General features: G+C 47.9%; 1 protein-coding gene across 2 annotated transcripts in view; it reads left to right on the forward strand.

Annotated features, from left to right (window-relative positions):
* DENND2B (DENN domain containing 2B) overlaps window positions 1-17,622 on the forward strand; it is a 160,770-nt gene that overhangs the window by 47,758 nt on the left and 95,390 nt on the right. Inside the window, exon 2 of one of the 2 annotated variants that reach the window (XM_037050129.1) lies at window positions 4,053-4,141. The gene's annotated coding sequence lies outside the window, so the exon portion shown is untranslated. Of the gene's footprint in view, window positions 1-4,052; window positions 4,142-4,659; window positions 4,897-17,622 lie in introns of those variants that run through there. The other variant, XM_037050128.1, reaches the window with a different exon arrangement.

A 17,622-nucleotide genomic window follows, 5' to 3' on the forward strand; every position in this document is an offset into this window, starting at 1 on the left:
CTGAGCCACACTAGCCAGGGCAAACCAGTAGTATTAAATAGCTTACTCTTCTTGATTCTTCCTTTGATTAAAAAGTGAGGAGTGACTTTAAAAGATTTACTGTGCTCCTGAGTTCTGTGTTTTCAACAGAATTTTAGTTGTTTTTAAAGAGACAAGACAATGTGATCAATTCTTCTAGTGACCAAGTCTAGAATCTATTACAAAATCTTACATGTACCAAGTCGGTACAATATAAGTCTGTCCACTGAAGTTTTCTCATCTTATGGAGAGGACAACTATTTCTGTTTTTGCTTTTCAAGGTCTTTTTTAGGGATTCATTTATCCCACACATATTAATTGGTTGCCCACTGTGAATGAAATACTATAGTGGATAGACCTAAAGGGGTTCATGACTGTGAGGGGTACAGGGGTACAAGTAACAGTGATAAAGTGATGTAAATACCATAACAAATGCACCTTCTAACTACTGTGGCCTTGCCAAGGAGACAAACAGATCCTGCCAGGAGATCAAGAAATATTTGACAGAGGAGATGTTAACTGGGTTTGGCCTTGAAGGCAACCAGACTTTGCTAGTTGGGGAAGGAGAAGCCCTCAGAGGAAGGTCACAGTGTGACGGGTGGAGAGGGACAGGGAACATGCCTTTCTCAGAACCCGGGGTGACATGCTGTGGTTGTGCCCATAATGGGGTGGTAGCGGTAGGGGGAGTGGGCAGGAGATGAAGCCAGAAAGGGCCTCAGGCTTAGATGGAACTGTATCTCCTGAGAGGGGGTTGGACTTAATCATGTTGCCCACACTGTTATTTGGGCCTCATTATCTCCACCCTCCAGACAAGCCTTTTCAAAATTTATTTTAGTAATGGAGAAACATTTTTCAAACCTTTTACATCTATCTCCAAATTTTAAAATAACGATTGGTTCCCTCCCCTATGTGCCCCAACCTGAGATTGAACCCACAACCTAGGTATGTGTGCTCTGACTGATTATCAAACCCGCAGCCTTTTGGTGTTTGGGATGATGCTTCAACCAATGGAACCACCTGGTCAGGGTCCTTTTCATTTTTCTAATTTAAGTAACATATTTTCTGTAAGCACAGTGACTTGCACAGCGGAGGTGAGGGGAAGTGTTTTTTGTTCTGGATGGGAGCTGACTCGAGAGGACATTCTCATCTGTGGGACCCGGGCTATTGCTGCGTCCCGTGTGGTTTGGCAGTGACACTGGCGGTGGAGCGCCTATGAGTGGGCACTGCGGTAATGGGAGAGGCTGCAAGCCCCTGGAGCACGTCCCCAGAAGAGTGACCTTACGAGGGAAATTCTGGGAAACAAACCACAGGGAGACTTTACAGGAATTTTTGGTTGAGCCAATAAGCAGGACACATGAGGAAAGGAGATGTAATTACAGTTTGTTAGTCTATGAAAAAATACAATGAGTGACATGAAATAGCTGTTCTAAGCTGCTTCTTCCTGTAAGACAGGAAGAGATGGGTTTTTCCGCATCCATGTAGCAAATATTTACTGAGTGCCAGCTATGAGGGGGTCCCTGTACTGAATGTAGGAAATGTGGCGCTCACCAAAAAACAGTCCAGGTTTCTGCTCCTTAAGGAATCATGGGGGAAGGCTGACATTAAAAATTGCACAGATACCCAGTAACAAATTACGGTGAGTGCTGTGAAGGAAGAGCTTTCGTTTAGATTGGAGGATTATGCAGGAGCTCTCCGAGCAGGTGAGAGGCAAGTCAAGGCACGGTGAGTAAGTCAGCCAGGCAAAGACTAGGATGTGGGGAGTGTCCCAGGCGAAGGGGAATGCCCCACCTAAATCTGGGAGTTTGGGGGAACTACAGAAAGGCCTATGTAGCTAGCATACAGAAGGGGAGGGCAGGAAATGTATTTAGAGGAGGCTGGAGAAGGATTGTGCTGAGCCTCGTAGGTCAGGTAAGAAGTTAGATTTTTATCCTAAGTGCTGTGGGGAGTGACAGGCTCTGGTGTAAAAGGTGATTCAGACAGCTCCGTGGAGAAGGGAGTGGAAGCTGTGGCAATCAGGAGGTTTTTGCAATAATTAAGGGGAGGGACTTGGGTGGCAATGGAGGTGCAGAAAAATGGACAGATAGGAGACACATTTTGGAAGTAGAATTCCCTGGAATTGGTAAATGGATTAGATGAGGGGAGAGAAAGGTGGAGAGATGGATGTCTGTCTCCCAGGGTTTTGGCACAAGTGTGCCACTGAAGGCTGTTTAAAGCCCTATCCTTTGAGACAGGACAAGTAGGTTTGATCTGAATCCAGCCTCACAGAAGCAGCAGAAGGACTCAGCTGTCCACTGTCCATTTCAAGGAGCTCAGACACAACAGCAGCACCCCAAGAAGGGATTCCAGTTCTCCTGCTTGGGGCCCTCCTGAGTCTCCACTGGCTGCAGACAGGCCCTAGGGAACCTGTATAATTCCAGTCGCCACTAGGGGGAGCATGGCCTGCATTCTGTGTCTGATCTGGAGGGATTTTTGAAGTTTAGATTGTTTTAAAGACTGACTTATATCAGCTTGGCCCTGGCCCATGGCCCTTCTCACTTCTTGGAAAAATGCCTGACACATGGCAGGGGCTCAGTAAACCATAGTGATAATATTAAAACTGTGAATAATACCTTATTTTAGAAATGGATGGGCATCTCCTCTCCTTTCTCAGTAGGAAGATAGGGCAAGTGGAATATACATTTTGAGAGTCAGGAAAAGAGCTGAGGGATGCCGTTGGGAGTGGGAAGAGGGAGAGACTTTAAGTATTTGTTGGTCTTGAACTTGCCATTTCATCCTCTCTTTGCGCACTTGAGACACGATGAGGGATTCCTGAGCTGGCGCTTGGGTCAGATTGGGCATTTCAGTGGTGACTGGGTGTGTACCCCCTTTGAGGCTTTTTGTACTCTTCTTGGGGGGATGACAACTGTCCCAGGCTTTTGTTGTTTGTGGTGAAGAGCATCTGAGATGAATGATATTCCTAGCTCAGGGCCTGATTTAAGGAGAATGCTTGTACACGTTATCTCTCGTTATGTTCACCTCAGCCCTCTCAGTTATGAGAGGCTTTGCAGATGGAAACTGGAGGTTAGATGACTTTGCCCAAGGGCACGGGGATAGTGGTGGAGCCAGACACTGCCAAGGTCTTTGGATTCCTGCTCTGCCTGGTGCTCTTGGACTGCTGTGCTCAGTATACATGGAAGAGAGTAGAAAGGCTCGGGTATGATTTTTGAATTTGATATCACCTGGTTCTGTGACCTTGGGCAAGTCATTTGACCTCTATTTCAGATTTTTAAAAATCTGATCAATTAGTGCAATAATATCAGCCCTAATTCTCAGGCCTATTGTGTTGAACAGGTGAGCCAAGGTTTGTGTATTTTGGAAAAAAGTAGGATAATTTATAGCTATAGGGCAGGACTTTTTTCCTCTGAAATGTGCACCCATCCTTCCACATCTTGTAGGTGCTATCATAAGAGTCTTCAGACTATAAGGATGGTGGTCTGGCCCACCTCACCATCATTCAGAAAAGATCCCGACCTTCCCCTGGGAACCCTGCCTTGTATTTCATAACTGGTTATCAAAAAGTTGTTAGTTTGTAAGACCAGATGGCAGTGTACTTTAGTGGAAAGTGCACTGGACTAGGGGGCAGCAGACTACCTCTACTTTTTGACTGCACAACTAGCTTTGTAACTGTGGTCTAAAGGTTTGATCTCTCTGAACCTCAGTTTTCCTATCTATAAAATTGCGATAATATCTATCCAGTATATTTCAAAAGGTTCTGAGGATCAAACAAAATAGTGCACATAAAAGCATAAATGCACCCAGGGGGATTAAACTCAGAGGGCCTCCTGTGCCTGTGTACCATGCCAGCTCTGGGACAGGGGTGGGACTCTTCCTGGTCATGATGGCAGCTCACTGGAAGCCTGGGCTTTAGCTGCAGGCCCAGAGCAGGGAAGAGAGATGAGAATGTAGCTGTATCACCCTCATTGCTTGGGCTATGACTCTGGACTTGCCCAGGACTCTGACTGGTCCTGACCTAGTGTCTTTCCTCTCCATTACAGGAAGATGAGAGACTGCTTGGGCACCAGCACTAGTACCATGAGTCCCTGCACTGGTTAAAGCCATCGCCACGACCTGGGCAGGCAGCAAGGTAAGCAGAGAGGCCAGTCCAGACGAGCTCCTGGGATGTGAATGCATTTCCGCCTCAGCTGCTGCCTGGAAAATCCCAAGTGCACAAACAAGTCAAGGCAGTGTGTCTGGGTCTGTCTAGCACCATACTCCAGGACCCAGAGAAAGGGCTTGCTTTCCCTCCTAGTGCTACAGCTCCCCCCGACCCTCCGCCGTGGGATTCTTCCAAGTTATAAAAAAAAAAGGAGACACTGGAGGGGAGGAAAACAAGTCCACTCACTGTCTTCTCCCTTCTCCCCTCTGAGCTGTTTAAGCAAGTTCCCAGGAGCAGCCCAGAGCCCTTGTTTGACTGGAAGGGAGGTAGGAGGAGTGGAATGCATGCAAAAACTGAGCTGATCAAAAGACAGTGCTGTTTCATGGAAGCCTCCCAGAACTGAGAGAGAGAGAGAGAGAGGGAGAGAGAGAGAAAGAGAGAGAGAGAGAGAGGGAGGGAGGGAGGGAGGGAGAGAGAGGGAGGGAGAGGGCGCAAGCGAGCGCACATGAGCTAGTGCTGGCGAGAACAGGGTCTCCATGACAACTGGCCTGGCCAGTTAGCCGAGCTCTGCTCATTTGGCTGGAAGGAGCGCCACGAAAGGTCAGAGGAAGGAGCTGTGGGAAGCTCGCAGCAGGTATCAGAGCTAAGTGAGTGGATTTGGGGCCCTGGGCTCCCTAACAGACTGTGGTGTGAGCCAAACTCTGCCGAGAATGGAGTGGGCAGGAAACCACCGGGACTTTCAGGTAAGGTCAGCCCTGGGCTTGGATTGTTTTTCCTCCTTTCCTGGCCATCGTCAATGTGGGCTGTTTTCTGGGAGGCAGGCGAGTGTCTGTACTTTCTGCTTAGGGTTTGGGGCTCAGGAATGATGTCATGCTCCAACAGTTGGATTCTATTAGCTTAAGGAGGAGGGGTACAGCCAATTTTCTTGACTTTGCAAGTCTAGCTGATCTCACTTTCGCTGAACCTGGAGTGTTCAGACTTCACTATAGAAATCATCTTACTTTTATTTAGAACAAAGGCTTAGGATATTTTACAGGAAGACTCTGATGTAGAGAAAAGGAGTTCTCATCACTCCAGCGTTGTGTTTGTAGTTCTTATGTGGAAACTCCAGTGTCTTTTAAGTGACTAGGTTTGTTCTAGTGAACACTGTCTGTTTTGTCTCTTGATGCTGCTGTGTTTGACCTGCAATGAAAAAAAATGTTAATTAACTCAGCTAGGAGCCTGTGGGGAGTTCCAGGTCTCTCTGGAGCAATTACCAGGACAGAGGGACTGTCTTAGGGATATCTACACTGGGGTCCGGGGTGTGTGTGTACCCGTCTGTCTGTCTGTCTCTCTGTCTCTTCCAGGTAGCTCGGTAAGAAGCAGACTATCCTTCCTCATTAATAAGGTCCATCACAGACTTTCTGTAAAGATATATGGGGGGGGGGGTAAGGGGTGTGTCTTGTCTTGGAGGACCTGCAAAGAGGTTTCTTATCCAGATTTGTGAGTGAGTTCTCAGCAGCAGCTGCTGAGAGCTAGGCTGCCTGAGGAGACATGAGGTGCTGGGGTTGTGCCGATGGAACTCTTGGGTTAATATTTTAACCAGATCTCAGGGTGTGCAATGTGCCCCTGCCCTGTTTGTCCTCCGTTTCAGTAAAACTTGTTCTGACCTACCGGTGTTGCATGTGGTGAGCTCACAATGTGGCCTAGGAGTGGAGACTCAGTCTGAAGGGCACTTTCCTAGGTGAAGGGGGAGCTAGGTTGCCTGAGGTCTCATTAGGAGGACAAATGCAATGGATGCTTCCTGCAGTGGACACCCATCAGGAGGTGTACCTCTGCCTCAGCCATGCTGCATCTTAAACTCACTCCTGGACCTCAGGCAACTTTGGTTTCTCTGTGGGGTGAAGGAACAGCTGCCGTCCTGGCTCTTCGGTTTTTCTTCTTGGACTTTCTGAACAGAATGTCTTTTGTATTCTGGCAAACAATGAGGGGGCCTTCTGCTCCATTCCGGGTCAGCTTGCCAATGAAAGCACTGGCCATCCCCACTTCGGGCTCCTGAATGTGCATGTGTGCACACGAATGTTTTGGCCTGAGGGTCCTCGAGGGTGAACCCAGTGGCCCTGGACCTCAGATGGGCCTCTTCTAAAACAAGGCATCTTTTTACTTCAGGGATCCCCTGCTTGGGTGAAGTGTATTTTACTGGGGGATACAGCAAAACACTGTAGGTTGGGACTAACGTTGCAGGGTGTGAGGTGGGGCCCTACTGCGTGACGGTGGGCAGCGCAGGTCCAGGATGGCAGTTCCTCTCCGCTCATGTGGTTGTAGGTGGGGCTTCTCTGGTTCTGTTGCCCCACACATGGACAGAGGCTAGCAGGTGACCTTTGTTTGGGTGTTACAAATGATGGGTTCGGGGTTAGGAGTCTTGAGTCCCTGGCCAGGTTCTCAAGGTGGACATGGGTAAATCCCTCAACCTGTCTGACCTTCAGATTTATTAGCTCTGTGATGGAAATAATGATAAAACTATTTCACAGGATTGTTGGAAGGAGCAATGGGATATTTTCCATGAAAGCAGTTTTAAGTAAGTCAGGTCCTACATAGTGTAAGGTGAATTGAAATATAAAGGATGGCCCAATGCTCTTCTGGAAAGTCACTTTGCCTCTCTGCTTTTTAAAGTACCCTCATCTCTTCTGCATTTATAAATAAAAATGAGAAAAACCTTAGAAGACTGCTTTAAGATGTTAAAGGAAAAAGTAGTGCTTTGGGGGTTGGGAAGATTAGAAAGAGTGGGTTCACTGCAACTCTGAGCCTCGGGAACGACCCTTCACAGAGGACCCTCCCTCAGGTCACTTGGCCTGAGTTTCAGTACAGAGGAGAGGGCTTCCAGGAGACCCTGTGCTTTCGCCATGCCCCACTGCTAGCCGGCAGTTACGATGCCCTGCATTTCAGTAGCTGGAGGAGAGGCTCCTGGTTGCCAGGGCTGGTTCCTTCCTCCTGCACGGCCCTGCTGGGGAAGCCGCTCAGAGAGGGCACAGTGGCCTCTCCTCCGTTCTGGCTGGAAAGGCAGGGCTCCAACTGGCAGGAAGAGTTACTGCTCTGCCAGGGCCCTTGGGGGCTGGGCAGCTCTTTCAGGAACCCCTGCGGCTGCAGCTGAGAGGGAAACAAGAAAGAAAGAACAAGGAAGTGGGAATTCCAAGGGCAGAGTTACTTGATAGGCTGTGGGACTGTGCCAAGGCACAGAGGTGCAGGGGAGGGGTGACGCCAGCAAGGGCATTTGAGATCTGTCCTCAGGGAATCGGTGGGGCTTGTGGTATACTAGGTGGGAACCCAGGGAGGGGACAGGCACCCATGGGATGGGGCCTCAGCTTATGTTGTCAGACGGGAAAACCTGCCAGCCATGCCCTGGCGTGGTGGCCGGGAGGAAGCCCCTAGAAAGACCCAGGCAGGCAGATTTTTTTTTTTTTAACAGAGGCCTTTTTCCAGGTGAATCATGCCACGGCTGCTTCTAAGGCCCCAGGAGAAGTTGTCTACAACTTAGACTGGGGCTGCAGCTGCTCCCCACTCCTGGTCAACCCAGCTTCCCAGAACTGAGTCACAACTTGGATCCCTCCATACTCCTTAAGGATTGAAAAGTAACATTCCTGTTCTTATTCTCTCTCTTCCCCTTCCTCTACTCCCCTCCCTGCACACTCTCCCCCTGGGCTCCCTCTCTCTAAAATTAGGGTGATCAGTGACCCAAGGGAATTGAATCTTTGAAATTCCTTGGAGGACAGGTCAAGAGCATCCTTTATTCTGCTGGCTCTGCTCCTGCTCCTAGAATGAAGGGCTTGGGTGTACAGTTGCGGGGGGCACTCCAGACCCCAGATACCATGGCCGCACTGCTGGCCTGGAACTAAGAGAGGCTATGCTCCATTCCTCACCTCCTCTGATTCTGAGAACGATTTGGGGAAGGCCTGNCTTGGATCCCTCCATACTCCTTAAGGATTGAAAAGTAACATTCCTGTTCTCATTCTCTCTCTTCCCCTTCCTCTACTCCCCTCCCTGCACACTCTCCCCCTGGGCTCCCTCTCTCTAAAATTAGGGTGATCAGTGACCCAAGGGAATTGAATCTTTGAAATTCCTTGGAGGACAGGTCAAGAGCATCCTTTATTCTGCTGGCTCTGCTCCTGCTCCTAGAATGAAGGGCTTGGGTGTACAGTTGCGGGGGGGCACTCCAGACCCCGGATACCATGGCTGCACTGCTGGCCTGGAACTAAGAGAGGCTATGCTCCATTCCTCACCTCCTCTGAGAATGATTTGGGGAAGGCCTGCTTGGCACCTGAGGGACGTGGGAGAGGGATGAGTCCCGGGCCTTCCAAAGCACCTCTCTGTAGGCAGGTGGGACTGAGAGATTGAAGAGCATGCCCTCCTGGTGCTTCTCTTAGGTATTACCTAAGAGACTCCTGATTTCCAGAGTTGGGCCTAAGAGAGTCTTCTGAGGCAGCCGAGCAGAGGGAACATGTATGGGAGCCTGCAGGAGGCCAGGCAGCCGCCCCGCAGAGTCCTGGATCAGCCTCCCTTCTGTGTTCTTCATTGGCTGGGGAGGAGAGGATGTTTAGGGCAGGCTGAGAGAGGGGGAGGGGAAATCTGCCGGCAGATAATTGAGTTCTTTGAGTTAGAGGGACCATGGAAAGTGGAGAAGGGGCCAGGAGGGCATGAAAGGAAAAAAAAAAAAGACCATCTGGTATAATCTGCAGGGATTTCTCTTTAAAGCCTGTGGGAAAACTTGAATTAGTGAGTGCCTTCTTCTGAGGGCGGGGAGGGGAGTGCTGTGCATCTGTTTTATGCTGGGAAGAGATACTGCGTATATGGGTCTCAGGTGGGCGGGGGGAAAATGTTGGGCACATCTGTCATCTGATTGAGGAAATCTGGGGTCTCTGTTTCTAGCCAAAGACCCTAGAAAACTCCTGTGTGTGTGTGTGTGTGTGTGTGTGTGTGTGTGCATGTGCACATGCATATGGAGGGGAGAGGAAGATGTTAAATGAGTCTAGACTACAGTATTGAAAGATTTTTCCAAAGATCTCTTCTCTTATTTTTTTTGGCTCTGATACAGTTGTGGAGGGGCTGTTGAAATTATCACAGTATTCTTCTTGTCCACGAACTGCCTGAATGGGGCTTACACTTTCCCTAGAAAGGGCGAATTACACGCAGTTAGGTTGTGAAGGCCCTTTTCTACCAAAGTTGACCTGTTCCTAAGTGTTTGTTATGAAACCACCCGAGGTTGTCAAAGATCCAGACTCTAGTTTTGTGTGACTTGTCCCTGAAGGGGGGGTATGTGTGTGAACTGGAGATGGACCAATAGGAAGCAGCACAGTGAATGGAGGGCTGTTTGGGACACTTGAGAAAAACGGAAGGTTATGGGAATCAAGATATGAAACAGTGGAAGGCTACTGGAAGGACACAAGAGAGAGGCCTTGGGGAGGAGGACTGGAGAGAAGGTGGTTCTCAGGGGCAGTGGGGGTATAGCTGGAGGGGGTACCTGGGTAGACCTGGGAGGCCTTCACAATTGAGCAGAAGGCTGGCCTGCCCCAGGGGACTTCAGGGGACGGTGTTGTGTAGGTTCTTACAAGTACTGGGAGCACAGGGGTAGATGGGGGTGGCTGGCATTGCAGTTGACATCCTGTTCATTTGCTCTCGGGCTTGGCAGCATCTCTGGTGCCCATGTGCTTTCTTGGTCTCTTCACCCATTTAGTCACTGAACACAGAGGATCAGGGCCAAGAGTTAAGAGCCAAGAGCCAAGAGCCAAGAGATCCAAGCAGGTTCTAAAAAGTATCAAGTGTGGAACTCATCCCCATGTATGTTGTGTTAGCTGTTGTGGCGATTTCCTCCCCAGTGTGAGCCTCTGTCCATGTGATTAAGAGAGAAGAAATATAGTTAGATCTGCCGAAGTTTGGGGTTTTGGTGGTAGGGTTAATGACCATCTCATGCTTTAGGCTGGGAAAAAGGAGGAGGGTCCAACTGTTAGATGCTGATTTAAAGTGCTGTTTGAATGATGGAAGAGAGCCAGCTGAAGGATTGGAAATATGAGGAGGGTGAGAGGTTCTCTGCCTGTGTCAAAGCTTCTCGGAGAGTGTCAAAGGATGGGGTGTAGGGAGTGAGTAATAGGAAGAGGGAAATGGGAAAAATGGAAAGAAAACTATAAAGTCAGCTAGGTTTTAGGATCCCTTCGCTTTGTGGGAGGAGCTGAATTTTGGTGTGCTCACTTGGGTTTTGGAACGCCCTTATGGAGTTCTGATGACCGAGTTTTATAGATTGCTTTTGAATGAATCAACGTGTGACGTGTTTGTTCACCCAGATGCTCTGAGCGTGTGGTGCTGCCTTTGAGCGGCTCTGGTGGGAGCATTTGCACTTAATGGGAGTATTTTACAGTCATTGTAGTGCAGTGACTAAAACCTGGAGCTCAGGGGTCTTACAAGCCTACATGTAGGACCTGACATTACCATTTACTAGCTGGGTGATCTTGGGCAAGGTATTTAATCTCTGAACCTCAGTTTTCTGTGAGGCATCTGTAAAGTGAACGCAGTAATAGTGCTTAGCTTGTTAGAGTTGTGGCAAAGATGAAATGAAATGACATCTGTAAGGACCTCCACCTACCGCAGGGCACATAGTAAACATTCGGGGGTTTCCATGATTAACACCAACTTAGAGCAGCATTTTCAAGACGGTAAGGCTGGCACCTCCTCATCAGGTTGGAGTCACCATGCCAGGAAAGGCACGCCAGATTCTCCTTTTAGTAGGAGTTTCCACTTAACACTTTCTTCATCTTTCTGTCAAGACCCCAGGAAAGTCTCTGAGGTGGTCCTTCTCAACCCAGTGTCACAGCTCAGCGTTGTCTTCTGGTGAGATGCTTACCCTACCCAGTCAGGAGAGATTAGCACTGCCTCTTGCTGGCTCCCTTTCCTTCAGGCCAGCCCACGTAGGGCTCCTCCTTACCTGGCACTGGAGGCCCTTCACCAGCTGTTCTCCCTGCTCTGGACAAAGACCACCCCAGCACTCCTCCCTCCACTTCCGTGGGTTCCATCTGTGCATGCCTCAAGCCCCAGCTTCAGGCACAAGCACTGAAGCCAGCTCTGGGGCTTGTCATCTGGCTCTTCTTCTTACTATCTGTGGACCTCTGGCAAGTTAACCTCTGTAAACTTTAGTGTTTTCATCTGTAACTTGGGGGTCTTGTTGCCTACCTCAAAGGTTTGTTGTAGGGGTAAATGAGTGTAGTCGCGCAAGACACTGAGCTTAGTTCCTGGCACAAATATGCTCTCAGTAAGTTAGCAGCTATTGCTGCTGCTGCTGCTGCTGCTGCTGCTATTAGAGATCTCTCCTGTCTGTGAGTTTCAGTGCCTGCATGCGCAGTAGAAAGAGCCCCAGCCAGGTAGTCAGCAGACCTGAGCCTTAGTCCTGGCTCCATCTACGACTGGCCAAGTGATCCTGGGAAAGTGACTTGGCTTCTCTAGGCTCTAGTTTCCACTTCTTGATAGTGGGAGGTTTGCATTATGTGTTTCCATCAATATTCTGTCTTATTTATCCAGCTAGATCCTCTGAAGTTCTATAGAATTAAGTATAATATTCTATACATTTCATTTTCTCAAATATTTGAGTAACTTTTTTTAATCCCATCAGCTGGACTCTAGGAAGCATTTCTACTTGGTGCTCATACCTTAGAGAGTTGGGAACTTGTTCTCTGATGCACAGGTCGTGGCTGCAATAACTTGCAAAGAGACTCCAGCCCTTTGTGAGCTAGAGAGCCCACCAGAGCCGTGATGCTGGGGGGTGGGTTTCACTTGGTACTCTGGGAGAACTCGAGTTGACAGGCGGGGACTGCTTATTTGTCCTGCGGTGTGGACTTAGATTGGCACCGTGAATGAATACTGCCGTCACTGTTTCCTCCCCTCAGTGGAGAAAGATAGCAGTGGCTTGTGACCGACCCTCTCTCCTGTGGAGTTTTGAGTGAGCCAGTTGTGCTCAGAGACAAACCTGTGTGTTAGGGGGAGAGTCATGCAATGAGAGAGTAGTGTTGAAAGCCTGAGCTCTGGACTGTTGGGGGCCAAATTCTGGCTCTGCCACTTGCTAGCTGTGCAGCCTCGGAGAATTAACTTAGCCCTTCCTGCCTTAGTTCCTCTTCTGTAAAATTGCTCAGGGTTGTGAGGCCTAATCGCCAGGTGCTTAGAATAGTAATGCCTTGTACCTAGTGCTGAGTGAAACGTGACCAATGGTTGTGTTGCTTATTTCACTGTAAGCCAAGCAGAGTTTCAGAGTTTGTAGTCTGTTGGGGGGTCATTCTGCTGAGAGATGTGAGGAGGTATCTCTTCCTCTGTCTTGGGTGGATGTCTGGGGTCAGCACAGCAGTTGTAGGTGTCCCCCAATCAGTTCACAGGTCATAGCTCCTGTACGTAGCTGTGGTAAAGAAAAATGTAAACCAGAGGGGGAATCTGGCTGAACCAAAGGCGCCTGTCGGTTGAAAGGTCCCTCTCTGATGAGTAGTGTATGTTATATGGCACTGGGGTAGGGACATGAGTGAGATGGGAAGTGGGCTAAGGGAGAGTGTAAACTCGCAGGCAGAGAGCTAGGTATGAAGAGTGGGCAGGTGGTTGGGGCTAAGACAGGAAGCGGCATTGTGAAGCTCCCAGCACTTTATCTTTCCAAGAGACACATGACTCCCTGGCCCCAGGTGAGCTTTGCCCCAGCAGCGTCCACGCAGACCACTCTAGGAGGAGTGGCAGGTTGAGATGAGGAGGTTCTAATCTGTTCCTGAAAAGAATGAGTAGCATGCATAGCCTGGTGCATCTTATCTTCAAGTGTAATTATAAAGAGATTTCCTTCTCCAAGTGCAAGAAACAGGAACTTTTGCTGCCAAACTTAGCAGCATTTTTTAAGTCCCTCAAATCTCCTTTGAGTGCTACCAAAGCTCTCAGCTTTGTTGTTATCTCTTGTTGAAATATAGCCTGGAAAGGTCGTATCAACAGTGCCAATTTATGGGCCTGCTGAACCCAGGCAGGCCTAGGGCAGAATAGGGAGTTCCTGGGAGTAGGTGCTTCACAAATTTTCCCTTTGAGTGAGGCTGTTTATAATTTAAGGTTCCTTCTGCTTTAAGAGAGCAAACTCTGCACATTAGGGTCAAATGTTCTATTTCTTCTGTTTTCCTTCTGTCGGCTCCTCCAGGCAGGAGCTCAGACTCTATAGTAGCTCCCAGTCCGATCAGGAGGAGCTCAGCCTTGATACTTAGAGTATGCCCTACACGCCTTATTGGAGGCAAGTTTTCCTGGCACAAAGTTGTGCTAGGACCTCCCATCCTATTTAGTTTATTACCAATTTGTACTTACTGTGTGTTCTGAAGGAGTGATTAAAGAGGTGAAGACCAGATAGTGTACAAGATACACCTGGGGCCTTGTTCTTGCTTGTAAAGATCTGAGGGTGAGAGGGTCAAACCTGTGTGTGTGTATAGGTGTCACTTGGCAAAATGGGTGCCAATAGGAAAGGTAATTAGAGAACCTGACTGACCTGGCAACTGTAGAGAAGTGTGGTGCTGGCATGCAGAAGGAAAGTACCTGGGGCCTCTGAGATGGACGTGGCAATAGCAGGGACCGTGGCTTGCTGTCCATGACTTGACTGACTTAGCTGCATGTTCAGAGAATTTAGGCTTTGGAATTTGGAAAGGGAAGATAGCACTGAAGTTCCTTATTTTCTTTGCCTCCTTCTAACCGCTGTTTCACTCCCCCCTCTGGGTTCGTTCAGACATAAATGGAAAGACTGCCAGAGAAGTTGCTGTTTTTAAAATAGAATTGGTTCCTGTCTCTCTGAGTTTGTCGTCACTGCTGCTCAGCACCGAGTCACTGCCCCCTTGTCTGGGGGAGCCAGCTGTGGGGACGTGACTGGAAAAGGAGTGGGGTGGGTCTTGTTGACTCTTGAGTCAAGTGCCCAAAAGGAAGTGGCAGGGAGCAAGTGAAAAAGACAATAAGAAGAACAAGTGGAAATTTTTGTTTTATTTCAGTCTCATTAAATGGAAATAGAAAAGTTTTTTTTTCAATCTCACAACCCCACAACTGTTTGGTCAGCCCAGGTGGGTTTTGAAACCAGTGCTATCCAGACTTCCTTTTACCTGAAAAACACTGAAGTTCAGATGTCTACATAGCTTTGCTGGAAGGGGTTGAGACCTGGGAAGCTGCAGACACTAAAGGAGAAAACTGTGGCAGTGTGTGTATTTTGCCATGAGAAGAAAAATTGGTGAGGGAAAAGCCATACAGATCACAGCACCTGCGTGGGCCCCCCAGCCCCCAAGAGCAGTTCCCGTTTTGTCAGTGGGAGCGTGGGGGCACCGCAGTCTTGTTGTGTTCCCCAGGAGTTTATTTCTCCTCAGCCCTTTCTCTTTTTGATTTACAGTCTTTCCCTGAGGTCCAGTATTCCATTGCCACCAATTAGTTGGGGAAAGAAGGGGCGTGGGGACTGTCCAACTCTGCCTCTCTTGTTTGGAAACCAAATTTATTTATTTGTTCGATATGTATTTTTTGGAGAATCCATTTTGTTCTAGGCAGTGTTATAAATGCTGGTATGTAGAGATAACTAAGACAGCCAAGTCCTTGTATCACGGAGCTTAAAGTATAGTGGGGAGCAGCCAGTAAACAAGCAAACAAGTCAGTAAGTGAAATAAGGATCATGATAGGAACCATGAAGGAAATAATGGTGCCATGAAAGAGAGTAATGGGAACTTTTGAGAGCCTTTTCAAAAGAAAACTTAGAGAAGGCTTCTGAGAATATTACATTTGAGCCGCAGGTTAAGGAAGGGAAGGAGCCTTGAAGGTGCAGCTGTGGGGGAGGTACGTGCTCCTGGGAGAGACAGTAGCAGAGGTACAGCCCCGAAGGTGGGGAAGAGCTTGGCATGTTGGCAGGACATGCGGTCATCGTCATTAGCACACGGGGAGCTCTTGGATGTGGGCCGTGAGGCGTTGGCAGAGGCTAGTTCAGGCAGAGCCTTTTGGCACCGGTAAGGCGCTTGGAGAACCAGTACAAAGGGCTAATAAACACTCACACACACATACACACACATATATATGTATGTGTTTTTATTTTTAAAAAGATGTATTAATTTTTGAGACAGAGGATGGAGGAAAAGAAAGAAACATTGATTTGTTGTTTCAGTTATTTATGCACTTTTTAGTTGACTCTCTCGTATGTGCTCTGACTGGGGATCAAACCTGCAACCTTGGCGCATCTGGACAATGCTCTAACCAGCTGAGCAATTTGAGAGATGGTTGGGTAAAAGGAGCATTGAACTTGATTGTCTGAGAAGAATCAAGGGTAAAATCTGGGCAAATAGGAAAGATCTGGAGTGGGGATAAGCACACAGCTGATTAGCTAAAGGAAGTTGAGTAAGGATTCAGTTCTGCATGTTTTTTGGGATCGAGCAAATGTGTTTTACAAAGTTTCTGTAGATTTAGAGTTTGTTTCGTATCATTAGTAGAATGCATACTCTGTTCTAGGCGCTGTGTTATACTAGGCATTTTCCTTTTCATCATTTTGGTAAATTCTCACAACAACCTGTGAGTGAATTTGTTGGTATTCTCATGTCTACAGATGAGGAACTCAGAGTGGCTGACATGCTTAAAATCTAAAGCTGAGTCTGTATGACTCCAAAGAATGGGCTTTTTGGACACTTTGATCTGTATGCCATGTGTACCTCCTCTTATTTATCTAGAATAGTGAAGGAGTGCTTTTTTCCTGCATTGTTATCTGTTGATTACTGCCATGTTCTCCTTTCTACCCATTGGAAGCTGGAATGGATTTTGTGGAGTTGGATGAGTTTTTTTCTCCCCAGCTTTCTCCGAAAGGAGTTCCTGGTTAACATTGAGGACGCCAGTCCTTAATCAAAACCAGGGGAGGGCTGGTGTGTGTGGCAAGACTTGAAAACAATAGCCGAATCGCTGCTGTGCCTGGTGGGGCAAGTGATGCTCTTTCTCATTAATATGCCACAAGTAGTTAGATGGCTTAGATTTTGAGTCCTCCTGTTTTAGGTAAGAAGATGGAAATTGTTTTTGGAAAAATCAAAAATTTATCAGTAAACTAGCATTTGAAAATGAACTCTGATTTCTTACTTGGCAGGTCTCTTTTAGAGTTTCCACATTTGTTGGAAATGTTTGAGGAAAGAAATTTACTAGGTCACAACTTTTCACTGGTTGTAAATTGAGCATGGACTCATTTCTGTGGATGGATACTTCTTTTTCTAGGGATTGATCCTGTTTGGATTCTGTAAGGTAAGGGTTAGGATTCTGAAGTGAAAATGTGTAAGGTGTTTATAAATGCTCATTTCTCCGTGTTCTTGAGATCTGTGTTCAGCCAAGCCAGCCAGTTTTGTGAAGGAAAGAGCAGAGAGAGATTGAATTGAAGATTTAGCCCAGATTCCTGACACATACAAGAATTTCTTTTGTAAGTAACGGGATTCTCTTTTCCAGTCTCCCTATTCCTGTCTGTGTTAGTAACTACTTTGCTTCTAAAGGAAAAGATAATGTGGTAAGGAAAGATTCCTTAGACAGTGTTTCTTCATCCTTAGCACGGATCCACTTGGCAGACAATAGGTGGTCACCCACCAGGAGCAGGTCCACACAGATGAGTCAGGGGATGAGGCTGAAAAGATTGGTCAAGGTCAGATCTTGAGGGGCTTGAGGCCTCTATGAATTGGGGGATTGTTTTTCTTCTGAAGGCACACAAAGAACACAAATAGGATTTGTTTGGTAGACAAGAAACCTACACGACCATTGGAAGACAGAATTGCAGTGGGAGGAAGCTTGTCTACATCATTGGGTGTAACTAAGAGGTGATAGTCCAGTCCCTCAAAATTAAGAACCATCTGCGGGATCTGAGCTCCATGTTGCGGAGCCCTCTGGAGCTGTGGAGGCGTGGTTTGCGCACCCGAGCGTGCCCCAGACTCACCTGGAGAGCTTGTTACCAATCAGTAGTCCTGAAGTGGGGCCCAAGAATTCGCATTTTTAACAAGCTTCTGAGTGCTGCTGCTGCTGCTGGCTGGGAACCACTGCTTAAGAACCTCCGCAGCTGAGGTTCGATTGAGGCTGAGGGCCAGATGCTAATTCGTATGCCTTCTTTCATCAACCTAGAATTTCACGTCTGTACCTTAGAATCTCTCAGGTGACTAACCCTATAACTGATCGGTCACAATGACGCTCCTCATGGTATCCGTGTCACTCCTGGAGGAGCTTTCCTGGTATATGCTTGTCTCTAAACAGTGTTTGATTGATTTTTGGAACATGCCCATCTGGTCACTTGATTCTATTAGGACAGGTGACCTGTACTCTGGGATAAGCTCTGCCCCAGTCTCCATCCTTCAGCACAGCTTCCTGGGCAGGCTCGGAATAGTGTCTTCTGTTGATTAACCAGGTTTGCACAAGACATGCTTGAGAGATTACCTCTTTAGCTCCAGAGTACAATTTCAAGGGCAAAGTCCACTGTTGGC

This window comes from Sturnira hondurensis, unplaced genomic scaffold (assembly GCF_014824575.4).
Source record: "Sturnira hondurensis isolate 20B ecotype Veracruz unplaced genomic scaffold, ASM1482457v3 Scaffold0006505, whole genome shotgun sequence".
NCBI classification, from domain to species: domain Eukaryota; kingdom Metazoa; phylum Chordata; class Mammalia; order Chiroptera; family Phyllostomidae; genus Sturnira; species Sturnira hondurensis.